This window comes from Peromyscus eremicus, chromosome 3 (assembly GCF_949786415.1).
Source record: "Peromyscus eremicus chromosome 3, PerEre_H2_v1, whole genome shotgun sequence".
NCBI classification, from domain to species: Eukaryota; Metazoa; Chordata; class Mammalia; order Rodentia; family Cricetidae; genus Peromyscus; species Peromyscus eremicus.
Genome location: NC_081418.1, coordinates 110,527,889 through 110,555,716, shown reverse-complemented (window position 1 = coordinate 110,555,716; position 27,828 = coordinate 110,527,889). Strand labels below are relative to the sequence as shown.

At 42.2% G+C, this 27,828-nt stretch overlaps 1 long non-coding RNA gene across 1 annotated transcript; it reads right to left on the bottom strand.

The window, feature by feature from the left end:
• Positions 1-226: 226 nt before the first annotated feature.
• On the bottom strand, positions 227-7,180 carry LOC131906016 (uncharacterized). The gene is made up of 3 exons (XR_009378095.1): positions 7,026-7,180; positions 6,185-6,303; positions 227-462 (listed from the first exon to the last, which is right to left on the bottom strand). It is a non-coding gene; the product is annotated as an uncharacterized LOC131906016 (long non-coding RNA).
• Between the last annotated feature and the right edge of the window lie 20,648 nt (positions 7,181-27,828).

The following is a 27,828-nucleotide window of genomic DNA, read 5'->3' as shown; positions in this document are numbered from 1 at the left end:
ATTGCCTGGGCCACCAGGAAGACCCTTCCAGAGAGGGACACTAGGCTGCCCAAAAAGGAAACCAAAGTTCTCGTAATTTACTTACTGTGATGTCTACAGTAGCTTTTTTTCACAAACAGAAACCACTTCATTAAATTTTTTTTTAATTAAGAAATTTTTAGCAACGGGGAAAAACTTGCACACATACAGGAAATAGATAATTATTTTAACATTTGGTGGCCTTTTATTAAATATTCTGAAAAATATAAACTCCATGGGTGCCAAATTTTGCAACATGATCTTCTTCAGTCTGTTGCTGTGCAGAAGCAGCTGAATGGGAAGGAAGGAGTCTTGGTGCTGAGGGGAAAGATGGCGTGTTTTCTGGCCTCCCATGTTTTTCTTCTCCTTGCCATTTAAGAGACAATACACTTGTCAAAGATTCACTTGGTATGCAATCTCAGACCAGACTTATTAATAGATGGCCTTTTGAAGGAAAAGGATGAGAAAGGATAGATGAAACAAAGATGAAAACACCGAATTTGGGTTAGTTCACGTTTCTCTTTAAAGGAATTGCTGTTTTCTGTACCCCACGCTACCGTTTTACGGGTGATGTTTCTGCGCAGAATCTCCGCGGCTATTTTTTATTTCTATCAGATAAGAAAACGAATGCTAATTATTGCTAGACATGGTGTACAGCATCCAACCCCCTGATGGGAAGAAAAGCAGGAGTCTGTGCTCACTGCTAGTCAAACCCAGGAGCACCAAATGGAGGCATGCAAATATGAAGAGGTTGGCTGCCGACATTGCAGGCTCAGAGTGGCCTAGTGGGCACCCTTACTGAGTACGTGAACTTGGGCCAGAAGCTGGGTCTCTCTGAGCCTGCTCTGCAGAGCAGAGGATGCCAGGCTGCAGCGCTGTTAGGCACAGGGAAAGAAATGAGACCTGAGAAGCACAGGGTGGAATATCTGCTGGGTACGGTTAATACTTGAACTTGGGAAGGTACTGTTATCTTGATGTCTCCATCACTAAAATATTGTTGACTAAGATCTATGTCCCCTAAAGAACAGGATGCTGTTATGTAATTGAGTGTAAAATGTCCTGCACAGCCTACTGTCTTGGAACACTTGGGCCTCAGCTGGTGACAGTTTTGGGAGGTTGTGGTAGCTTTAGGATGGGTAAAGTAGGAAGAGGAAGGAGGTTTCTGTGGGCAGGCCTTAAAGTTGACAGCTCAGACCCACTTCCTGTGTCATCTGCAGCTGCTTCTAGATTTATTTATTTGTGTGTGTGTGTGTGTGTGTGTGTGTGCATGACACTTTATGCACACTATGCTATGTGCATGCAAATACCATCGGAAGCCAGAAGAGGGAGTCAGAGTCCCTGAAACTGGAGTTACAGGCAGTAGTGAACTACTCATTGTGGATGCTGAACACAGAACCTGGGTCCTCTGCAAGTGCAGTATGTAGTTAAAAGTATGTGCTCTTAACTACTGAGATATCCCTCCAGTCCCACTTCCTGTCCTGTTCTGTCTGCTCCTTGATATGTCAAGATGTGAACAAGTCACCACAGCTGTTCCCATGCCTAGGTCTTCACCATGGTGGACTATATTATGTTAAACCATTAGTTCAAACAAAGCTTTCCTTCCTCATGTTCCATTAGCCTAATATTTTATCACAGAGCTTTCCAATGTGACAGAGTTTCTGTTAGAGATAAGCAGCTGCTTGGAGTCAGATGTGGTGGTGCACACCTTTAATCCCAGCACTCAGGAGGCAGAGGCAGGCAGATTTCTGAGTTCCAGACCAGCCTGGTCTGAAGAGCTGAGTTCCAGGATAGACAGGACTACACAGATAAATCACCACGGTGGACTACGTCATGTTAAACCATAAGCTCAAACAAATCTTTCCTTCCTCATGTCCCATTAGCCTAATATTTTATCACAGTGACCAGAAAAGTATACAAGGCACAGACAACAGGGATTAAATGTGAAATGACAGAAAGCCTTACCTGGAACATCAGAAATAAACTGGAACCTCAACGTAAAGTGATATTCCCATTGCAATTCTCATCCCAGTCCTCTCACCAACTCAAAGAGAATATCTTTATTGAGTGCTTGAATGCCCGAGGAACTCATCATTTTGTTTTTTGAGAGGAAAAAAAACAAGCTTTATTCTTTTATAGAAAATGCTAAGAGTTTGATCTCCTGTTTGCAAATAAATTATATTCATTTTAGAGTCTATGTTCTCATTTTGAAAATGGATACTAGTTTCATATTTATAATAATATCATAAAGTTTTCTCTTGAAGCCCACATTTTAATAACAATAGAGTTGGTTTAAAACAAAATAAAGTAAAATAACTCCGGCGGTTGCAAGTAGAACAAAAACCTTGACCTTGGCCTGCTAAAGACCGGAGTTCGGCAAGCCAGGGAGCTGATCTGCCATTGTCTGTTTCCACAGGGAAATCTTGCCTCTCTCCCCAGAGTGTCTCTGCCAGATTGTCTTGAGGGGAAAGGGCAACTTGCTGGCTACATTTACTAGTCCCAACCTTTGATGAAGATGGAGTGGGGCTGGGTTAGCGTTTTGCTGGGACCAGACAAATGAAGAGCAGTAAGAGGTCTTAGAGGAGAAGGGAGCAGCTGTACTTCATGATTAGAAGAAAACCGAGGAAACAAGAGTGTGCCTGTGCACACACCCGGACGCATCCAGTCTGCTTCTCTCACTGCACCACTGTATGGAAGTTGGCCCCGGGAAGATGCCAAGGTGGCCTCGCTCTTCCACTCTCCCAGATTTTATTATGTTGCCCAGACTAGCCTTGAACTTCTGAGCTCAAAGATATTGTCTTCCATAGGCTCCCAAGTAGCTGGAAATAGTTATGTCCAATGCCTAGTTTACTTGTTTGTGGTACAGAAATAGAAAGTTAACTAATTCTAAGTACGTAGCTCAGTGGCATTAATCAAAGAGCCGGGCTAAGCACTTTTTCTTCTTTTTTGGAGACAGGATTTCTTTGTGTAGTCCTGTCTGTCCTGGAACTCAGGTCTTCAGACCAGGCTGGCCTGGAACTCAGAAATCCGCCTGCCTCTGCCTCTCGAGTGCTGGGATTAAAGGTGTGCGTCACCATGCCTGACTCCAAGCAGCTGCTTATCTCTAACAGAAACTCTGTCACATTAGAGGGCTCTCCTCATCATCCCACCCCACACAACTGTCCCCTATCCCACCTTTCTACCTCTGTGACTTTGTCCCGTCTAAGCTTCTTCAAGAAATGAGAACTCAGATATGCACTGTTTTATCTCTTGCTTATTTCATAGCATATGGTCCAAAGGTTCATGGATGAAGTAGCATGTAGCAGAACCTCTTCCTTTTCTGGGCCAATTAGTATTCCATTTTATGTATCGTCCGGTTTAGTCTCTGTTCCACTGTCAATAGACATTTGGAGTATTTCTCCTTTGGAACATGGTTATCACACAGACAGGAAAGTCACGTGGCTCAGTATCACCAGGACTTTGGGGGACATAAAAACCTCACAACCTAATGAAAAAGTAGGGTGCTATTACAAGGGATGGGGAAGAGAAATTACAGATTTTTGTTTTGTTTTTTAAAGCACCTTTTCTACCATGTGCCTCTAAAAATTTCTGGACACCTACATGGGTGTCCATGGCTAAAATGAACCACTCTGTTATTAAAGACAATTTGTTTTAAAAGTTGTCATGTTGTGTCTTTCTCCAATTCGTAGTGACAACCTTGTGTGTATGTGTGTTTATGTGTGTGAAAATGGAGTTCAAATGTCCAAGTTGAGTGTCTTCCTCCGTCACTTTCTACCTTAGGTCTTGAGTCAGAGTTTGTCACTGGACCTGGCTTGAGACTGTTCAGCAGGCCTCACTGTTCTCCCGCCCCCAGTGTGAGAGTACCTGGGATTACAGACAAATGTCGTCATGTTGGGCATTTGCATGGATCAGGGACTCTCAACATAGGTCCTCGTGCTTACATGGAAATCACTCTATAGACTGACTCTTCTTTCTGTCCCAACACAGTGAGCATTTTAAAAGATACTTTCCCCTGACCCCCATATGCATAGTCCTCATCTAAGATGAACTCATTAAATTATTTCTGTTAGACTTATTCACAGTGCCTCTGGGAGGCAAATGGCCATCCAGGCTAGTCTGCTGATGTATCTGGAGAGCTGTAGACAGCCTTCTTCCCTGCACATGTACTGAGGGAGTGAGCAAGGTGGTGTCAATAGAGAGAAAAGGAGAAAAAGGGAAGGCTGCCTGGGCTGATGGTAAGCATTCATTTCTTTTGTTAGTCTCTCCCAGAGGCATAGACTTCTCTGTCCTTAAAGACATCCTGCTTTCTCCAAATGGTCTCACCACTGCTTATACCGGTTCAGCTCAGTTGGACATCTCTTCTTTGTATTTCAAGAATCTTTTTTTTTTTGTTTGGTTTTTGGTTTTTTGGTTTTTCGAGACAGCTTTGCACCTTTCCTGGAACTCACTTGGTAGCCCAGGCTAGCCTTGAACTCACAGAGATCCGCCTGGCTCTGCCTCCCGAGTGCTGGGATTAAAGGCTTGCGCCACCACTGCCCGGCTTAATTAAATTTTTTTTCTTTTTTTTGGTTCTTAGATTAGAAATAAGAGTAGAACATATCACACACACACACACACACACACACACACACACACACACACCAATTCCTAATCAAATAGTCCACTTCTATAATGTGAGAACACTTGCTTTAACCCCTGTGCCATTTAGTGTGAAGGGGCTGACAGTTCACTCTACTCCAAGATGTTTCAGGAAGTGCCTTCTTATCTTGGGGAGTGACCACAGAGAAAAGAGAAAGTCTGATTTCCCAGATCAGCTGCACAGTCTGTAACCTGGAGTGTCATCATGTCTGTCCTCTTGGGCAGACCCCACACTAGCTCACCTGAAAAGTGGAATGCACAGAAAGCCATGCTTGGCTTCTCAATCAACTATCCACCAAATCTATACTGAAGCTGTGTGTGATCCTTTGGACCAAAGCTTGGAGCTGCCAGAAAATCCAATACACCAAATGTGTGTGTGTGTGTGTGTGTGTGTGTGTGTGTGTGTGTGTGTGTGAGAGAGAGAGAGAGAGAGAGAGAGAGAGAGAGAGAGAGAGAGAGAGAGGACTGTCCTTAAGGTAACAGAGCCCCATAGGGCAAACTGATTCCTGACCCACCCTTAAAGCTGTGGCCAGTGTTAGCTGTGGGGGTGGGGTGGGCAGAAAAATGAAATCAAGAGCTACAGAGAGCTTTTGATTCATGTGATATGACTTTGCAATAAATTACTTTAATGCTTTCAAAATCCTGGTAAGTGGATTGATATGACAACAGATTTTGTGCTGTGGCTTATTTACTTCCTGAAATTAGATTCCAGAGTGGGAAGGGCATTGACTCCTCTGGACCACTAGGAAAGCGTCCAGAGTGCTGGAGAGAGTGCGAAAAATAATGACTCAAGGAAGGGTTTTCAAGCACCCTTATAGGCCTGGGAACCTTATCAGAATACAGAATCACAAAGACAAGGGGCTGGGAAACAGAAATCCAAATAAAGAATAAGAAGACCAGGCATGGGGAATTGTGTCCCAAATGTAGAACATCTCCGAGGATTGTCACTGGGATCAGTGGATTCCAGCCTAGGCTCTCCCAAACTGCATAACCAAGCTTTACCAGAGAGCTCTGTAGGCAATTTCTGGAGCCACAGCCAGAATGAATTCAGGGCTCTAGAGGTGGGACACCCCCCTCACTGTATTTAACATGCTCTCCTAGAGGATTTTGAAGTACAGCGAAGAAGCTCCAGAACCATTTAGATGGAGGTGAAGAAGGGCCATGCAATCTGTCTTAGGTTTCCATTACTGAGATAAAATACCATGACCAAAAGCTACTTGGGGTGCTGGTTAACTTCCGCTCACCACTCTCAGGTCACATTCTATTACTGAGGGAAGTCAGGGCAGGAACTCAAGGCAGGAACCTGGAGACAGGAACTGAAGAGAGACTATAGAGGGACTTTCTGGCTTGCTCAGCCTGCTTTCTTATACACCTCAGGACTACCCGCCTAGGGTTGGCTCCATTTATGTGGGCTAGGACCTTCTATGTTAATCATCAATCAAGAAAATGCCACACAGGCTTGCCCACCTGTCAGTCTTATAGGGGAGTTTTCTTGGTTGATGTCCCCTCTTTTCAGATAACTCTAACTTACGTCAAGTTGATGAATAAATCACCCCAGTTCAACAGCAGTGGGTGCAAATCAACTTGTCTTCTAATTGGCTAGACTGTGTTGACTATTTACTTCATCCTAGAGAGCCTTTTTCTTCTTCACTGGCAAAAAATGAAAAATGATTCCCATTGCACACTAATGTAATGCTTAAATTCACATTATTTATGAATAAACTTGTCAAGGTGCCTGATACATTGAATTAATGGTGCTATGTTCTTAAGCCCCAATGGAGGGAGGCAATATTTAGTCAACCCAGTCTAGCCAAGACTTCAGTCCATACTCCAACTGCAGTACCTGTGGCCTCTATTAGTGCTGAAACATTCCTCCCTCTTCCATCATCACAACACCATCTTCACAGATTTATTCCCTCCAATTACATTAAGCAATTACAATTGCTTAATGCAGAAGATAAAAAAGAAAAAGTCATAACTTATATGCTCAACCTGCAACTACATTTTAGTATGTACATTTTTCAACCAGTCTTTTGTTATACCTTTAAAACAACTATTTATTTTTATTTTATGAGTATGGGTATTTTATCTGCATGTATATCTGTGCACCACATATGTACAGTGTTTAATGGAAGCCAGAAGAGGGGGTCAGATCCTTTAGAAGTGGAGTTATAGACAGTTATGAGCTTCCATGTGGGCGTAGGGAACAAAACCCAGGTCCTCTACAAGAGCAACAAGTGCTCTTAACCTCTGAGCCATCTCTCTGGACCCTTAAGTTATATCTCAAATGCTATGTTTCCATTCAAAAATATCATTAAGTTCATCTTCAATTTTGATAAATGCATCAAAGAATTAAAATCTATGGTACCTACCAGTGATGCTACCAGGAGGTAGTGGAACATTTAGGAGGAAGAGACTTGTGGGAGATCTCTAGGCCATTGTATCTTCTTCTGAAGGGGATCATGTGACTTTGTCAAACTCCCTCCTCTCTCTCTTGTTTCCTGGACATTGGATGAGTAGTTTTTTATCCAGCTCCATTGTCATCCTATACTTCCACAAGAAGCCCAAAGCAATGTGTCAACTGATCTTGAACTGGAAACTCCAGAATGGTGTGCTAAATAGAAACTTTCTTTTATAGTTGCTTTAGTTCATGGTAGAGTCAATGATGCCAACAAAATGAAAAAACTCAAAGAGATGATCATTGTGCTGAGCAGAGGAGAGAGGAATTAGTGTTTGGATTTTCTGAAGTGCAGGAACTCAGTCTGACTTAAAATAGGATTGTCCCCATAAACTCATCATAAGTCACAAGTATTGTAAGTAATAAATTCATCTTCCTTGATAAATCAGTGGAAAATCCAACCAGCAGACCATTGGAAGGCCAAATTATCTTCAATGTATAATTAGGTTTTGTCTTAACAAACCTTTTGGAAATGAAAAAAACAAACAAATAAACAAACAAAAACACCTCAAACAACAACAAAACAACCCAAGTGAAACCCTTGTGTGTATGGAATCAGAGAACCACCCAAAGAGCAGTTTGACAGAGACACTCTCCTAGCACCTGCAAGGGAGTACCACTGAGTCATTAGCCAAGTACCAATCACATGCATACTACACAGAATATTACCTATGTCTAGCAGAAAATGAACATTACTAGGTAGGGCAGACAGGGAAGCATTATCCATAAGGAGGAAAAAAAATACCAGTCAATTGAATTAGATGTAGAAATTACCCCAATGATGGAATTGTCGGAGAAGGATGGTTCTACATAGGGTATGGATTTTTAAAGAAACTATGGACAAAGTGGGGGAACAATAAGGAATTTTCGAGGGGAAATAAAACAAAAAATGTAAGACTCAAAGATATAGCAATGAAAATGAAGAATTCACTGATGTGCCAGGCATGGTGGTACATACCAGTCATACCAGCATCTAAGAGGAAGAGGCAGGGTGGTTTCAAGTTTCAGTACAGCCCAGATTACTTAGTGAGATCTTATCTCAAAACTATGTTCTCTTTTTAATTTAAGAAATTTCTTTTATTCATTTTACATACCAACCACAGATCCCCCTCTCATCCCTTCTCCTGCTCCCCCCAGCCTCCCCCCTGCCACCATCCCCATCTCCAAAAGGGTAAGGCCTCCCATGGGGTGTCAGCAAAGCCTGGTACATTCAGTTGAGGCAGACCAAGCCCCTCCCTGGTGCATCAAAGCTGAGCAAGGTGTCCCACCACAGGTAATGGGCTCCAGAAAGCCAGCTCATGTACTAGGGATAGATCCTGATCCTACTGCCTGGGGCCCCTCAAACAGACAAAGCTACACAACTGTCTCCCATATGCAGAGGGCCTAGTCCAGTCCCATGCAGGCTCCACAGCTGTTGGTCTATAGTTTGTGAGTTCCCATGAGCTTGGTTCAGTTGTCTCTGTAGATTTCCCCATCATAATCTTGATCCCTCTTGCTCATATAATCCCTTCTCCCTCTCTTCAACTGGACTCCTGGTGCTTGGCTTGGATCTCTGCATCTGCTTCCATCAGTTACTGGATGAAGGAAGGCTCTCTGATGACAGTTAGGGTAGTCACCAATCTGATTACTGGGGTAGGCCAGTTCAGGCACTCTCTCCACTATTGCTAGGAGTCTAAACTGGGGTCATCCTGTGGATTCCTGGGAATTTCCCTAGCACCAGGTTTCTCCCTAACACCTGCCCGCCATAATAATGTCTTCCTCTATCAAGATATCTCTTTCATTGCTCTCCCACTCTATCCCTCCCCCAGCTCAACCATCACGTTCCCTCATGTTTTCATCCCCTATCCCCTCCCCTCTATTAACCCCCCTCACTTCCAGTTTACTCAAGGGATCTCATCTATTTCCCCAACCCAGGGCAATCCATGCGTCCCTTTTAGAGTCCTCCTTGTTAGCTAGCTTCTCTGGAGCTGTGGGTTGTTGTTGTAGAATATTATTTTAAGGTGTGTTACTTTTGTTTATGTTGCATTTATTTAACTCTGTGAAGCTGTGATTCCATGCCTGTCTAAAACACCTGTTGGTCAAATAAAGAACTGAACAGATAATAGCAATTCAGGAGAAAAGATAGGCGGGGCTGACAGGCAGAGAAAATATATAGAAGGAGAAATCTGGGAGAAAGGAGAAGTAGCCAGAGAAGAAGGAGGACTCTAAGGGCCAGCCAACCAGCTACACAGCAAGCCACAGAGTGAGAGTAAGATTTACAGAAGAGACCGGGAAAAGCCCAGAGGTAAAAGGTAGATGGGTTAATTTAAGTTAAGAAAAACTGGCAAGAAACAAGCCAAGCTAAGGCCAAGCATTCGTAATTAAGAATAAGCCTCTGTGTGTGATTTATTTGGGAGCTGGCTAGTGCCCCCCCCAAGAGCAAAAACAAACAACAGCAGGTTGTAATCTGTTATCCTTTGCTTTACATCTAGTATCCATCATAGCAGCATTATTTGTAATAGCCAGAACCCGGAGACAACCTAGATGCCCCTCAACCAAAAAATGATAAAGAAAATGTGGTACATATACAAAATGGAGTATTACTTAGCTGTAAAACAAACAAACAAACAAACAAACAAACAAAAACAAAAACCAATGACATCATGAAATTTGCAAGCAAATGGATATACCTAGAAAATGTCATCCTGAGTGAGGTAACCCAGATTCAGAAAGAGATACATGGTATAAAACACATACAGACATATACGCATAAATAAAAGGAAAATCAATCTTTTAAAAATAAAGTAAAAATTATATTTTAGACATGCAGAATGATTTCTTCAAGAAAGCTTTAAAACTTCTTTAAACATAATTTATTGCCAACTTCTGGTAATGTTGGAAAAGCAATATGTTTATATTAACCTCTGTTGGAATGAACTATAAAGTTCCATATTTAAAAAACAATTGCAGGGTACTAAAACTGTTTAAGAGCAGCCAGAAACCAGTGGGGAGTTTAATTTCTAATATATATTGTGGCCAAAAGGGATGAGAATTCTGTTTCTGCAGTTTTCTGGGTTGACAATGCTGCTTAACTCAGGCCATGGCTGAAGGAAGGGTGGCTATCATATCACCACCTTGCCGGACAAAGGGGTGGAGAAAGGGCTGTGGTCTGTGGGAAAAGCTACAGAGCTAAAAGGGAGAAATATGGACCGTGGAAAGATCTAAGGAATCGTGGAACCCACAAGCCAGAGTTTAACTAAAACCACTGGCTACTGGCTAGCAAGTCACCTGGGGGAGAATTTGGTGGTGTCCAAAGAAATAGGTAAAGACTAGTGAGAAATGTTATCTTTTTTTTTAAAGATTTATTTATTATGTATACAGTCTGTCTGTACACCAGAAGAGAGTACCATATCTCATTACAAATGGCTATGAGGCACCATGTGGTTGCTGGGACTTGAACTCAGGACCTCTGAAAGAGCAACTAGTGCTCTTTTTTTCAATTTTTTTTTTATTTTTTGCCGAATGCCATTTATTGAAGGAGGGAGGAGGTCTTAAGTATAGGCTTACAGCACAATGGGAGAGCTCCAGAGGGCAGAAGTTGGCTACCGATGTTTTACAATCTTGCATCTAAACTGTTAAGGCCCATTATGCAGGATACACAGACAAGGAACTTCCCTTAAGCATTCAGGAGGGTGGAACCTGGCAGGGAATTAGCATAGGGATGATTGAGCAGGTGACTCCATGACGGGTAAGATGACCTGCTGACGTCCCATGCAACCTAAGTCAGAAGCTCATTTTTCTATTAAAAGGAGTACCTGTAGGGCCCTGGCCCCTCTTTTGGGTAATTGTTGCCTTGCTTGCTGACCTTGACCTTGAGAAATGTTATCTTGACTGATGAAATGGTCTCTTCATATATGCACACCCCATATATATAATATAATATATATATATATTATAATATATATGACATTTCACATAGCATAGATATTCTCAATAGGAAAACTGGTAACCAAATATATGAACATGCAAATTTCTGCAAATTTAGTGCTAGGAATACCAATATAGGCAAAGAATATGAACCAGTAGTGTGCAAAATCAAAAAGCCTATGAAGCTTTGGAAAAGCCTGAGTGCAAGCTCTGGTATACAAAACAAATAAACAAGAGCCAGAAGGCCTACAAACATACATTAAGAATCACTGATAGGAAAATGCTAATTAAAATCCTGAGAGATCAGTTCATACCCATCATACACACAAGAGTCAGTTGGATGGTGGAAATTATCAGTAGGGACCATGGGAGTGTAGGCATCTGTGCTTTGCTCTGAGGTTCTTGGTAGACTTGTGTATATGTAGTCCACATAACTGGACAAAAGCATCCTAGGTATATGCACTAGCAAGAGTCTCACTCAGATTCCTAACAGCAGGCATGCGGATGCCCCTCAGCCTTACAGTTGTGGGGCGTTGGAGAACACTTGATGGTTCCTGCTGGGCTGAAGGGTGTGAAAATCACTCTGGGCTCCTTCTTTGGAGTTCTATGTAATCTCAGAAACAAATAAGCAAAGGCACAAAGGAACTGGAAAAGATTTTTTAAAAGAGTCAAGTAAAATCAAAACCTAAGGAGCTTGAGCTGTACAGCACATGCTGTCTGAATCGAATCAACATTATAAAACCACATGCAAATAACTTAATCAGCAGCAGATGGATTGTGTTACTTATCTGTTGAAGAGGGCAGGACAGGAGAGGGGTCCACAGACAAGAGGAAAGGAAAGTACAAAGAAGAAATGAAGGATAAGGGGGACTTGCCTAAGCCAAGAAGATGGTGGCACTGTGCGGTGTGTGTGTGGGGGGGACACAGCTAATTCACATTTACTCGTAGAAGTAAAATAAGATATAAGCACTTCTGCCAATTTAAACTATCTAGTGGCTTCCTAGGATACATCGCATCAAATCAGAATTTGAGGCCTTCTTCTTTTTTTTTTTTTATGATGATCCCTCTAGAACAGTGATTAGAATACAGTCAGTACTCTGTGAAAACTAGATGTCTGTAAAAGGTGAGGGAACACAGGGCCTTTTCTGGAATCCTCACACTTTATCAGTCTGATTTCACTAACTTGTTAGTAAGCTGGAAACTCCTTTATCCCCCCTCACAGAGCAGAACTGCTCACACAAAACCAATGCACAACTTTGTCGGGAATCAGTTAAATATGTTTCTCAGCTTTCTGTGACTATGACAAAATGCTTGTGACAGACAGCTCACAAGGAGGGAAGGTTTAACTGGGTTCTCGATGCCAGAAGTTCTCGTTCCCTGCGGCTCTGAGCCTGTCTATGATGGTGAGTCACGTCACGCTGGGAGCATCCAGGAAGCAAAGAAGGAGACCAGAAGGGGCCATAGTGCACGTAGCACCACCAGAGCACGGCACATAGAACCTTCCTCTGTCAGCACTCACCTCCCGTGGGTCCACCCAGTAGTGTCACAGGCTCAGGAGCGGGCATCGAAAGAAAGCTGGAGCCTCTGTGGGACATCAAGATCCAAGGTGTAGCAGTGCATGACACAGAACAGTGGGGACCCATTCCGACAAGTCTCACCCCCAGTACAATTTATGTCGATGATGATGTTAGAATGTGATAATCACCACCTGTGTAGTTTACTCATTTCAAAGAGGTTTCTGATGGTTCTCAACCTGGAAAACCTTTATGCTCTCCATTAAGGCTTGAGAGGTTCCGTATACGTTGCAAAGTTACAATATTCTTTCTTTAATAGCATCTTATAATTCTTACTCCCCACCCCCAGTTACGTCTGGCTTTCTAGCAGTTGGTCTAAATTAGATTTTACTGTGTTTGGCAGGTCCTTGGTATTATATAAATCACTCTCTTATTAACATCCCCGCACGACTAATTAGTTAAGGGACCATACCCACAGCACACGTGTAGCACTGACTACCTTCATGAGGATTAGACATTCATACCTTAGGGCGGAATTGGCATTTAACAAGAGAAATTGTTTCATGTGAATTAACCTTGAGGACGGGAGATAAATAATCCAGGAGGTTCCAGAAGATTCCCAAGTGTCATCACTGGGAATTCCATGCTCATAGAATGGCCCAAATAGCAGAGGCATACTCAGAAGTTTAAACCACCCACCATTGATTAGAACTGTGTGTAGTCTATTTATGTTAAGTCCTTCTAGAGAAAAACGTTTAAGGAATTTTGGTCATTACAGTGTACAATTTGGTAACATCAGTTGCAGCCACAAATGTACTGTAGTGTTCAGGTATGACTGAACTTTGTCTAACGCCTCTTAGATTGTTTTAGCCATTGCTGATTATTTGGATTCCTTATTAATAATGAAGAACTAATTTCTGGAGGTTTTGTAAAATGATGTCATCTTAGTTAATTTTTGCCAAAGGTGAGAAAGTGTGGCCTTGGAGAGTTGCAGATATTTTGAGTATTCCTATGTGCCAGGCATCATGCTTGGATATGTATGAAAGACGTTCTGAACCACAATGTGATATGTGCAACTAACAATAAAATGAGAGGTATCACATTGATGTCTTAAAAGGAAATTCCGTTTGTGTGTGGGAGGGTTTAGGGAAGACTATAAAGAAAGAGATTTAAAAAAAAGGCAAGCAGGGGAGTTGTTTATCTTACATGGAAGAAGTGGGGATGGAAACCTGAGTAAACATGCTAACTAGAGGACAGGAAAATCAAACACACAGGGATATAAAATGGAAGGACGTTGGAGCCAGGGGTGTGCTGTTACTGAGGCTGTGGTGCAGAGAGGAAGAACTTAGGGTATATATACGTATTATTACATATTATACATCGCATAGGTTATACAGACTGTGCATATATAATTCAGTTTGTCTTATGAATTTCAGAACCCATTTTAAATAATAACAGTAATATTTTTTGCTTCGGAGAGACTGTGACTAACTATGTGATAAATACTCAGGTTAGATAATGTAGAAGTGAGGGGCTAGGGAGATAACTCTATCAGTAAAGGGCCTGTGTCACAAGCATGAAGACTGAGTTCACCCTTAAGCAACCATACAAGATAAGCTAGGTACAGTGGTCCAGGTCTGAAATACCAGTGCTGGGGAGGCAGAGGCAAGGATCCCTTGGGCTTGCTGAATTGGTGAGCCCTCGATTGAGTGAGCAAGAGGTCCCGTCTCAAAAATGGAGAATGATAAAGGAATGGCCTGATGTCAACCTCTGGCCTCCATGCACATGTACACACACACACACACACACACACACACACACACACACACACACACATCATATATATACTTACATAAAGAAATAAGGGAACTATGTATAAAAGATGAAGTTAGCCCTTATGATAACCCTTATTAACAAAACAGCATAGTGGGTATCTGTTTGGGGGCCATCTAAGATTTCTTTTCTATTGGTTGCAAAAGTGTTCACTGTATCTCTGTGGTCCATGTATTTCAGGAGACACCAAGTCTTCTCCTGACTCACAAGATTGGGCAAGATACGCAGATTGTAGACTCGTTCGTTCTATCTTCAGGTAGTGATGACTGGCTAAGGGGTGGGAGTGTGACCTAACTTGGTGTCCTTAGACGATGCTTTGGAGTTTGTTTGTTTAGTCTTTGGGAAGCACATTCCCCTTTCTCCTGAGATACTAAAGAGGAAGCATAAGGTTGCAGAAACCATGGGCAGCCATCTCGGTATGGCCAAAAGGGGAAGTTAGCAAGTTAGGAATTAATAGGAAAATAAGGTGCCAACGGCAAGAGGGAAAAGTGGCCCAAAGTGATAGCCTTAGCTACACTTTGATCTTCAATGAACGCCCATCTGCAAGGACTCTGCAGAGATACATGTACATCCATATTTATTGTTGCATTGTTCAAATTGCAAGGATCTGGACACAGCCTAGATTCTCATCAACAGAAGAATAGAAAACAAAATTGTGGTGTATACACACAGTAGGATTTGACTCAGTTGTAAAGAAAATGGAAATTATTATGAAATTTGCAGGAAAGTGGATTGATCTGGAAAGTATTATAATGTAGAGAATGAATGACTTTGGAGTGCTCAGCCCTAAAGGGGACACCTGTGTCACCACCCCGGCCCCCAAGGTTCAGGAACCATTTCAGAAGAGGGGTGGAAAGATTGCAACAGCCAGAGGTTGGGGAGGGCTGCTTTGAAACAGTCTTCTGGGCATCAAGGCTGATGCACTCTTTCTGCAGCTGCTGCTTCCTGCATAAGACCTGCAAAAGATTGGGCCTATCAGCATTTCTGCAGGAAGGGGGAAGGGCTCACTCTTCCAGAGGACTATTGATGGCTTAGGGAGGCGGTATGGCTTTCTTCAGTGGTGTAGCCACCATTAAGTTACCCAGACTCCAGTAAATGATATCCTACCCATGCTCATACAAGCAACTCTAATTAAACTCAGTGGGTCAAACACAAATAAAGAGATGAAAGGAAGAAGGGGGCTTGTTGGGAAGAAAAAGCATTTCAGTGGGAGAAACAGGAGAGGTGAGACAGGGTGGGTGTGAGAAGGACTAACAAAAGCACTAAATGTAAAGAATGTCAGAGAATAAAAAAATAAATAAAAATTAATTAAAAAAAAAAAAAACCCGGAATGAAGAGGAAGATGCCATAGGACGTTTAGTGTCTGAGAGCTATTAGGTAACATTGGGAGTCGTCTGCATACTTATTTGAGGCCATGTAAATAGAAGTTGAACATGTGATTAAGAAGACAGAGAAGGAATGAGAACATACGTGTTAGGAAAGGAGCAAGAGGAAAAAGCAGCACCAAGGAAGGGACCTTGGGAGCCTTGGTACTCAGCTTCCTGTCAGTGGTCACATTGGTGATTGGCTAACAGATTCTATGCAAATGAGAATACAAAGGGAATGTTGCTTTCCGTCATAGGCTTGTCCAGGGCAGGATCGTACCGCAATACACATAGTTAATAATTGTGGTAGTCGTTCGAAGTCAACATTTATTTTGATCTTAAGAATTCAACTTGGGGGTTGTAACTATTCTGTTAGGGCTGGGCATGGAGGTTGGTGGTAGAACACTTATGTAGGGCATGTGGGAGACCTGAGGTTTGATCCTCAATATGGCAAAATATATAAAATGAAACAAGGGGCTGGGAAGATGGCTCAATGGTTAGGAGTGTGTTGTTACTGGTTTTCTAAAAACAATATTCTACTATGGGAGTGTGTAGTTCTCTTGTACAAGATTCGAGTTAGGGTCCCAGCACCTGCATCAAGGGGCTCATCACTGCCTGTGACTCCACCTCTAGGGGACCCAACTCCTCTGGTCTCTGAGGACAACGTGCACATCCCCGCTCCCCAATACACATAATTTAAAAATAACACACATTAAAAAGCACGAATTTTGCTTTCAAAATAAATGGGTATTTTAATGCATAAGTTTTAAAAGAATATTGTCCTCCCCTCAGTATTATAACCTTGGAAACTTTCTATACTGGTAAACATTTTTATTATCATTGAAACTATAAGTTTCATGATGGCATTCTTCAAACAGAGTTTGTTCTCGTCTTTCTCTTCTCATCTTCCTTTGCAACTTGCATGCTCTGTGCCTCCTGCAGTTGTCCCCTGCCTCCTCAACACCTCCTGTCCCCCTCTTGCGGTCACCTACCCAGTAAAATTACAATTTGCAGTAGCTTCAAGGCAGCTGTTCCTGGTGTGTCCTAAGTTATGCAGTTTTATGCTGACACTAGATATTTAGGTACAGTGGGGATCAATCTTTGAAAAATTGTGAATTTTTTAAGACTGCTTTTTAACTAACAATCTTATCTATGAATCTGAAAATGTCCTTAAAACATTTTTTCAAAAAGTGACTGTGATATAAGACAGGAATATTTTTGAGGTTCACTATAAATATTGCCAAATAGCTCTAGAAAGTCTGCCAATTCCCAAAATGAATATATATATATATATATATATATATATATATATGATGCTGCTGCCTTGCTGTGCCATATCATCGAACATGTATTTCATTAAAAGAACTCAATTCTAGCATGGGGTCTTAATTAAGGAAAGGCTATGTTTAAATCTTGGTGCATTGGCGCCCTAGATTACACATATGTGTATAGAGGGATCTGCAAGTACTGGGTTCTTGGAAAGTGTCACTCAAGTGTTCTTCTGGTTCCTCTCACATTCCTATGATTTGCTCATCTGGTCCCTTCTCTGTACTGAATTCCAGTATTGCAAATAGAATATTGTTTTCCTACCTTTGCTTAATTCAGGGAAACAGACTACTTTGGTTCCATTTCTGCTGTTGTGCTAAAATGTACTGACAGGAAGGGTTTACTTGGCTTACAACCCTTCTTTATTGATAGGAAGCCAAGACAGGAACTTAAGGGAGCCGGTCACTGGTCATATCACATCCACAGTCATCCACAGTGTAGGAAGGGTGGGGAGAGAGAGAGAGAGAGAGAGAGAGAGAGAGAGAGAGAGAGAGAGAGAGAGAGAGAGAGAGAATCAATCCTTGCTTGCTTGCTTACTTTCTGCTAGGTTAACTGGGTAGCTTCAACTACTCTTATACAGTGCAGGGCCTCGCACATGAAATGGTGCCAATCCTCAGGGTGGGTCTTCCCACCTCGGTTAACAGTCAGGACAATCCTCCTGGCCCAGGAGATTGCCCAGGCCAACCTGATCTGGATAACTCCTCATTAGGACTCTCTTGCCAGGTGAGCCTTGGTTTGTCAAGAGGACAGTTGAAATCAGCAGCTCAAAGATGATGTTGCCTGATAAGTTCTCTGAGAAAGAAAGGAGCTTCTGAGCCTAGTGTCTCATTGAGTGTCCCATTGAGTGTCCTATTAAGGTGGTCCCAGACCACAGCAGTGCACAAAAGATTCTGTGTTGTCCTTTATATAGTCAACATATTTTCATAAGGAAAAAAACTCAGTATGGTACAAAAAAAATCCATTGGTTAAAAGGGTACAATGTATGAAAGCCTTCCTAGGGGAACACATTGGCAAAGTGTGGTTTATGGGATCTGTATTGTGGTGATGTATTGTGTCCCCCCAATATATTGTGCATCCTAATAAACTTATCTGGGGTCAGAGGACAGAACCGCCACTAGATAGACATAGAGGCCAGAAAATGGTGCACACACACCTTTAATCCTATCACTTGGGAGGCAGAGATCCATCCAGATCTTTGTGAGTTCAAAGCCACACTGGAAACAGCTAGGCACGGTGACTCACGACTTTAATCCCAGGAAATGATGACAGAAAGTAGGAAGGCATATAAGGAGTGAAAACCAAGAACTAGAGCTGGTTAAGCTTTTAGGCTTTTGAGCAACAGTTCAGCTGAGATCCATTTGGATAAGGACTCAGAGGCTTCCAGTCTGAGGAAACAGGATCAGCTGAGGAATTGGCAAGTTGAGGCTATGGCTTGTTCTACTTCTCTGATCTTCCAGCATTCACTCCAATAACTGGCCTTGGGTTTTTTTTTTAATAAGACTCTTTAAGATTCATGCTACATGTATGTGTTGGCCTTATAGTATAGTTTCTGACTGTTTATACATGAATGTGCTTAGAATGCATCATTTAATCTAAGCATCTCTCTCTCTCTCTCTCTCTCCCCCTCTTTCTCTCTCCATCTGTCTGTAAACTCACTCCACATTCACTATTTCTTTGCATATATATATGTATATATATATATATATATATATATATATATATATACACATATATATAATCACTTACTTCTTTAAAAAAGAAAAGAACTGTGTAACATGGGAGCAAGCAAGACAACTCCATGGGTGAGGACACTGGCTGCCAAACCTGATGACCTCAGTTGGGTTTCAGGAATGCACATGGTAGAAAAGAGAGAATCCATTTCTGCAAATTGTTCAACGATCTTCACACACTCCAAGGGCACGCACAAACAATTGATAATGTAAAATTATAGTGGTACAGGCCGGTGTCTTAGTTACTTTTCTATTGCTGTGATAAAACACCATCTACCAAGGCAATTTACACAAGGAGGAATTGCTACGAGACTTACGTTTCCAGAGGGACAACAGTCCGTCGCCACTTTGGGAAGAGTGGCAGCCGGCACGGAGATTGGAGCTGGAAGCTGAGAGCCAAGGGCTCACAGCTCACTCCCCAAACAGGAAGCAGAGAAAGTGAACCCGGGCTGCAGGAAGTTTTGAAACTGCTGAATGAGTCTGCCCTCACTAACACCCTTCTCCAACGAGAGTACTCCCCAAAGACCCACCAAACAGTGCCACTGAAGACCAAGTGTCCAAATGACTGAGAACATGGAGGACATCTCATTCAAACCACTATATCCAGTCCCTCTTTTTTACATGCTGGGGACAATGACAAGAGTGTACAGTCTCCTTAGGTTCGTGGAGTTTCAAAGAGGAGGCAGGTTATTTTGTTTGTCTGTTTGTTTGTGTTTTGAGACAGAATTTCTTTGGCTCTCCTGAAACTAGCTCTGTAGACCAGGCTGGCCTGGAACTCACAGAGATCCACCTGCCTCTGCCTCCCCAGTGCTGGGTATAAAGGCTTGTGCCACCACCAGCCAGTTAAAGAGGCCTTTATTATTATTATTATTAAATCTCCTGAGTGAATTGCATTATAAACAACATTATCTGAATAAAGGAAAGATCCACAGAACCTTAAGGCAAGGCAGGGTGGGGGCTGATTGAATTTTTAACAGTAAGGGAAGATCTCTAGAAGGAATTGTTGGATCGGCATCTAAAGAATAAATAGATGAAATGGACAGAAACAGTGAGGAGTGGGACAGGAGAGTGAGAGATGGTCAGAGGGAGCAGCCTGGCCAATGCCCAGGGCCATCAGGTCAGTCTTCCTTTGATTCTGTATGCTGTTCATTTTGTTATTCATACAATAAACCCTCCCATGTACCCATTGCAGGTGCTCTGAATACAGCAGTAGACAGAATATACTAGTCTCTGATTCTATGAAACACACATTTAGGCACAGATAACAAAATAAACCCAAATACAAACAGGTGAACAGACATCCTGGGTTCAGCTACAGATTGCTAAGAAGAAATGACATTAAGACAAAAGGGCAGACTTTCTCTGTATCAGAGCCCTTTAAAAGGAATGTTTAGAAAAGGCCACTTGAAGAGGATAAACATGGACATGCAGAACAGTAGGGAAGCATCCTGATCAAAATCTGGGGAGCAGAAAACATATGAACTCTTCTGAGGGAAAGACAGGCTCAGTACATGGACCGAGGAGCCAGGCGGTCCACACTGCAGAAGCCTGTTGAGTATCAGTGTGAGAAACTGGCTGTGAAGTCCAGGAGACAACCTGGGTCTCATAAGGCTGCAGAGTCACACCGCAGATGCCGGAGTATGGTCTAAGTGTAGGGGCAATCTTGGAAACTATGAAGGATTCCAAGGATGGAATGGCTGTGAGTGGTTTAAGTTAAAGACAACTATTCCTGACACAGAATCAAAGAGGCTTGGAAATGGCGACATAGCAATAAACCCAGAGAGAGAGGATAAATTTAAAGTAGTGTTACCCTAACACAATGGCTAGACCCTGATGTGTGGAGGGAGGGAAAAGGGGAATCAAGTGACAGCCTGTTTTTGCCTGATGATCTTGATGGATGGGGGCGCCACTAAGAAGAGGAACTGAACAGAGCCCTGCTGAGGACAGGGTAGTAAATGCTGTTGACATCCCCTGGGAACCTGCCTGGTAGTCGCTGCAGAGGTACACGCAACAGTGCCTGAGAGCACAGTCCTGACCAGCTTGGGGTGCTATGGCAAAACACACCAAGACGCTGACGAAGTGTATAACAGCGCCTTGTTAAAGAGCTGATGCTTGGGCCTGCAAGACGGATCAAGACACGTGCTGCCAAATCGGACAACTTAAGTTCTGTGCCAGGACCCGCACCACAGAAGGAGAGAAACAGCTCTGCACAGCTTGTCCTTTGGCCTCCACAGGAATTTAAAAAGGACTGCAGCTGCAGCATTTAATTTCAAGAATATCGAATTAATCTGTTTTTTTTTGAAAGCTTACATTTTCTGTATATTGCCTAAAAATCTTTGTGCAATGCTAAGTCATAAACTTCTGTGTTTGTTTGCTTCTTTTCCAGGAGCTTTATAGCTTTGGGTTTTTGATAAATTTTTAGGTTTTATACATAGGCATATTTTTCATATTAGCTGTTTACTTTGAGTACACAGTGCTAAACACATATGTTATTTCATTTAACCCTCAAAATAACTGTCTGAGATAGCTCTGCTATGATCCCTGTCTTTGAACCTTGGAGAGACTGGGAAACCAATCCAGGGTGATGAAGCCACAGAGGAACAAAGAGTCAGAGTCAGATATTTTCCCTTTAGAACCCAGCTTTTAACCTGTTAAACCACAGTGTGACATCAACCAGAGAGACGAGAAGGGTCCATATACATTCGTAGCCTCAGTGTGATTCTTGTTAATTATGATGGCTTGTTCAGAGCTGTAGTGGAAAATGACTCATTCTGAGGCATCTTAGAATTGGAGGTATTTGTCTAGGAGCTGGCTAGGAGGAGACTCACCAGTAGAACACATATTGAAGATACTTTACACCTAGAAAGTAAGTTTATTATGTCATTTTGAAGAATCGTGGGCATGACGACACTTGCACATGTTTTACAAGCATTTAGAAGATTTGATGAGAAGCATTTTAAACTTCTGATTTTGTAATGGAGTGCTATCATAGATGTGTGGAAGGAAAGTGATGTTTGATGACCAGAAAAAGTCAGCTTTGCTATTTTCCACTAAAGACACACACTTCTTGGGAGAGAACTGAAAGCATGGCATGGTGATGCATGCTTTTAATCTCAGCGCTTGTGAGGCAGAGGCGGGCAGATTTCTGTGAGTTCAAGGCCAGCCTGGTCTACATAGTGAGTTCCACAACAGCCAGGGGTAAACAGAGAGCCCCTGTCTAAGAAAAGAAAAGAAGAAGAAGAAGAAGAAAGAAAATTGGATTCTGTATGTTAAAGGAGTCTCGAGAAAGGGACACCATTTCAGGCACAATCTAGTTAATTTAATCATTAAATAAATTGTTAATTATTTCTTGCTTTGGGTTGCAAGGTATGCCAAAACAACACACCACAGTCTGGGTTTCTTAAGCATCTGAAATGTATTTTCTCCGTTTTGGAGGCTTGAAATATAAGGTCAAGGTTTGTTTCTGAGGCTGCTCTCCCTGCCTTGCATGTAGCTGTCTTCATATGATCTGTGTATACTTTTGTTCACGTATCTCCTCCTTATATGGACATTAGCTGGATTGGTACAGAGCCAACTCTAACAACCTCATTTATTTCTCTGAAGACCCTAATCCCTAAACACAGCTATATTTTGAGTCACTGAGCTTTAAGACTTCAATATATGAATTTTGGGGAGACAGAATTAGGCTTATAACCCTACCTAACCCCTGGACTGTGGTTTATTCATCTATACAATGGGAATATTGATGAGATTGTGAGTTCATAACCCCGAGTTTTAGCTGGAGCTAAGGAGGGTGACTATAAACCCTGTGAAATATTATACCACATTTTGCTTGTGAATTTTTTTTCTGAAGAGGAAAGTCTATAGTTTTAATTGGATTCTAAAAGGGTACATGACCCCTTAAAAGATTAAGAGGCAATGAATTAGATAATCTTTATAGTTCTTTTCAGCTCCTAAATTGTAAGCATCTAGCCTTTGAGTAGAGAAGACAATGTTTTATTCTTTCACAAGTCTCTCCCCAGTGCCTTCAGTAAACACAATTCCATTTCCACTGCAAGTATGGCTTGCTAGACTTTTACTGACTCCAGAACAATGTATTTAAGAGAGGCCACACAGCAACCTTCTTTCATAGCTTCATGACCAACGCTTCCATGTAGCTGTCATTGGAAGACTGAACTCTAAGTTGTTTATCATGGTCACTGTAGCTCTTTTATCTGCTAGTAACTTTTGCTGTTCTCAGGTCACTATTCATAGAAGGTTTACCTCTGGGTGAACAGTCATGCTTGCTTGCATATATACACATTCACACAGACACAAGGGAAAAGCCATGCTTACATGCATGTGTGCCTATGCACACACATACAACACAATTTAAACAGAAGCAAAAGACACAGGATACTACTTTGAACGTAATAAGCATTTATTAACATTTGCTGAATGAAAAATAAATGAATGAGTTAAACCCCGGGGAGAATAGTTAAATTCACTTAATAATTAAGTAACTATTTTTTCATGTCCTGTAAATATAACAACTGTATTAGACTTCTGGTTATAAATCATTACTTCCAGTAATAAAATACATGGAAGAATATTAAATAATTTGCATGCAAGTCTGGAGCACACATATGTAGATGTGTACGTACACATGATTATATATGACATAGCTAATAGTTAGATGCATTTGAGGGGTTGTTTGGTATGTAATGCAGTTAAATGATGAGCAATAGGAAGCCTAGAGCTTTCACTGGTGAAATGATGAAACTAACTTGTTCATTTTCTCACTCTAGATCTCCAGCAAACTGGAACTCTGTGCTTACTGAATAGCAAGTGGGGATACTGGGTACCACGTGATGTTTTTGCCTCCACAGTCATGCATCGGCTCAGCATCCTTGCCTGGCTGTGGGGGAGCTGGAGATGACAGAGAAGGAGAATAAAGAGAGGATGCGGGAGCCAGTTTACAGTGGTCACTTTTACTATTTCAACTGGGGCTAAGTTTCCACAGTGCTTTCTTCCATTCTACTTTCTGAGCAGCGTATTCTGATATCTGCTTCAGAAGGAATTTTTGATATCTAAAGTCTTGAGACTTCATGGCTGCTGGTGGGAAGGCTGGTACTGCTGTGGCTTCCAGCAGATTTCTCTCCCATTACACCTGTTTGAGATCATCGGCAGAGTCTGTCTTTTTCAACATGTTTAACCTCCCCCACTCTGTCATAAACACTGTCTCCCGGACCCGAGGGTAGAGGGCTCATGAGAAATAGGCTTTGGATGCTGTGGCCTCTTTTATTTGGGGATCATTAATGTCCAGAGAAAATGTAAGCTTTCAAGGGTTCTGCTGAAAGATCGCCCTGCTGTCAAGGATATATCACAAGGCACTCAATTTATCAGCCTTCCTCGGGGTGACCCGGCTGGGACTTGAACCTCTGGCTCCAGGGAGTCTAGGTTGAACAATGGTGATGTGGAGGCAACTCAGCCACAGCCTCCAGCCAAAAAAGATTAGTGTCATCAAAAATAGATTAGCCAGTCAGTTAAAAAATTAAAGTAACCCCTTTGTTCTAAAATATTTGTCAAAGTAAGCAAAGAAATTAGCTTTTGCTTCAGATTAATTACTGAGTAAATTAGGATTGGGGGCAAGAACGTTTTAGAATTTTTCCCCCTTAACTATGGAAATGGGGAAATGGACAATATTTATCATGGCTATTTCTAAGGCTTGAAGAATTTATAAGAGCTTGACAAGGCCTACAGGAGCTTCGCCTGTAAACTTTATTTATTTATTTTTTCATTCTTGAAGAATTCCAGGTATGTGGAGTCTGCCTTCACTCCCATGAAAAGAAGTTATTTCATAGAAAGAAATGAAAATATGGTCTTTAGTGTCTTCATGTTCTGACTTCCAGAAAGCCATGCATCCATCTTGTCCCCTCCACAGAAGGACACTGGCCTCAGCTTGGCAAAAGCAACATGATAAATCTGCACAGTCATTAGTTGATCCTGGGTGTCATTTGAAGGCAAGATTGGAGAGTCTGATTGTTCTTTTCAAGGAAAGTCTTGGAAGTCACAGCTGCCCATAGGAAAGCTCTGCTGTATTGTTAGAGGAGAGAAATGGAGCCAGTCAGCATTCACTTAATTATGTTCATTTTTTATTCATTTATTATATGCCAGGAATTATGCATAGCATAATGAGCCCAATAGTGACCCAAAATAGATGAGCTGTTTCGCTATGGAGGAACCTAGAAAATTACCCAAACCACTGGACCCGAGTGAGCACAGCTAACGGTAGGACACAGACATCAGATGCACCACAAGCTCTGGTGAGCATCCAGCTTGCGTTGTTTTTAAGTTATTTGTACATTTACTTTGTGTTTGTGTAAGTGCGCGTGTGCGTGCACATACCAAAGTGTACATGTGGGAGTTAGAGGATAACTTGTGGGAGTTCATCTTCTCTTTCCACTGTGTGAAGCCTAAGGATCCAACTCAAGGCCACTGTGCTCCTGCTTGGCACAGAGAACTTTTACCCACTGAGCCATCCCCCCCCCCCTTCGCCACCTCTGCATTACTCTTGCCCAAGGTGTCGTCACAATCTGCTTATGAGGGATCACCAGCTGCACCTCAGCGCAGGGATGTTAAGAAGTTCCTTTGAGGGCGTCAGAGTTGTGACAGTTGAGGGGAAACTGAGGAACCAACACAGACGAAAGACGCAAGACACAAGTGCAGCCAGCTACACGCACAGGATGAAAGTTTCATTCTAAAGTAGGCACTGTGGAAGAGTAGAGTTCTAGCTAACCACAGAACAAAGATAACAGGGGGCTGGGGAGATGAGCTGGTGGATAAACGCATGCACGGAAAGCAGGGTGTGAATCCCTAGCACCCACATAAAGGCTAGGTGGGGATGGCAGCCTGCCAGCTATCCCAACACTTGGGAGATGGGAGACAGCATTCCTGGAGCAAGCTGGCTAGCAAGACTAGCTGAGTCAGCAAGCTCTGAGATCAGGGAGAGACCCTGCCTTAGTAAATAAAGTAGACAGCAGTCCAGGAAGATACCTGAGTTTACCCTATGGCTTCCACATGTACTCACTCATATGTGAAACAGTGAACATATGTGTCCCCCATGCATGCAAACAAGCATATGCTCATGAATGTATACTGTACACATATACATGCAGAAGAAAAAAAGATGATTATAACAAATTACTGCAAGAAAGCCTACATGATTGCAGTTTCTTCTTCAAAATATAATCGGGCTTTCAGTTCTGCACACAAAAGAAGTATATTCAAGCTTCTTCTCAGCATATCGGGATCATCGGCACTTCTATGGACCTTTGTGCTTTGGAACCATCAGTATGTGGAAATAGGATTCCTTTTAGATAAGCTTCGTCATGCCATGGCAGTAGATCTGATAACCGAAGGAGAAACTCAGTGGCTAACAGGTGAGTAGCACATGCTGAAGGAGGAAGAGGTGAGGGAGTGGCGATTCAAGCCTTGGACAGGATGGAGCAGGATGCTACAAGACTGCATCACGAGACTCAGAAAGGCACACACCAAGAAATTTATGAATTATCTCTTTCTGGAACTTTCTGTATAATGTCTTTGGATTGTCATTAACTTTGAGGAACTCAACTCCCTGAAAATACAAACTTAGTTGGGGGGGGCAAAGATTTTCCACATCAAAGGGAAACTTTAGTTAAATAAGATTTATGGTTCAGTTAATAACATTGTTTATGAGGTCTTACTACCTCTGTAATCCCAGCATCTAGAAGGCTGAGACAGGCACATCAATCAGATTAGGGTCAGGCTGAGTCATGCAAACCTGGGCTGTGTAATGATGCTCTAGTAAAAAGCAAACCCAAACAACAACAACGACACAGCATTGTTTATCGCATTAATTTCTTAGTTCTGGAATTGAGTTATGTTTATACAGAAGGGAAATGAGAAAAATGTACAATAATTATCTGTGCTATCTTTCTGGTTGTCTGGAACTTAAAAATTATATCAAACTAAGACAACTTTGAAAACAAAGGGAAACAAATAATACTTCCTGCCCTCATAGAGGGTGCTCTTTAACTGTCCCATAAAAGCATCACACGACTAAACATGGAATTATAAGGCAGCTCCACCAAAGAATACAATTAAGATAATGTACTAGGATCAAACATTTATTTAGGACATACTATTGCCAGAAACAGTTTTAAGTGTTGTGTGTGTGTGTGTCACGTATATGTGTGTGGTTTGCATGTGTGTACAAGTGTTCACTTGCATGTGAGCACAAGTGTGTGCACGTGGGTGTGGGAGGCCAAAGGTTGACATCTGTCCTCTTTGTTGATCACTCTCTACTTTGTACATTGAGGCAGGGTCTCTCATTGGATCCAAAGCTTGCCCATTCGGCAACCTGAACTAGCCAGCTTGCTCGGCGGACACTGTCTCTGCCTCCTGTGTATTTAGATTACAGGCTGTGCTGGGGATTGAACTCTGCTCCTCAGTCTTGTATAGCGAGTCCTTTACCCACTGAGCCATCTCCTCAGCCCATTTTAAGTATTTTTTAAAAATAAAGTACAGTTGATGAACAAAAGTTGCATATATTTGTAGTATGTAAGATGTGTGTGTTTTGTGAATGCAGGTGCATGTATATGTGCATGCATATGGTGGTCAGAGGTCAGTCTGAGGTATTGTTCTTCAGGGGCTATTCACTTTGTTTCGTGAGACAGGCGCTCTCACTTGGCTTACGACTTGCTGACTTGACTGGGCTGGATGGCTAGCCTGAGAACCCCAGCAATCCACCTGTCCCAGCTTCTTCAGTACTGGAGTTACAAGCATGAGCCACGATACCCAGCCTTTATATTCGGGTTCTGGTCTCCAGCCCTCATGCTTCCGAGGCCAGCCCTTCAGCAGCTAAGCTTAAAGATTGCCACAACCAAGCTAGTTGACGAGTCAGTCACCCCAGTTCTCATTTGCTTATTATGTATGCCGAAATCCTCAAAAGGACCATTTCGCCATGAACTACTGTCAACATGCTGTAGCACAGGGTGTGTTAATTCAATCTGACATTTTCTACC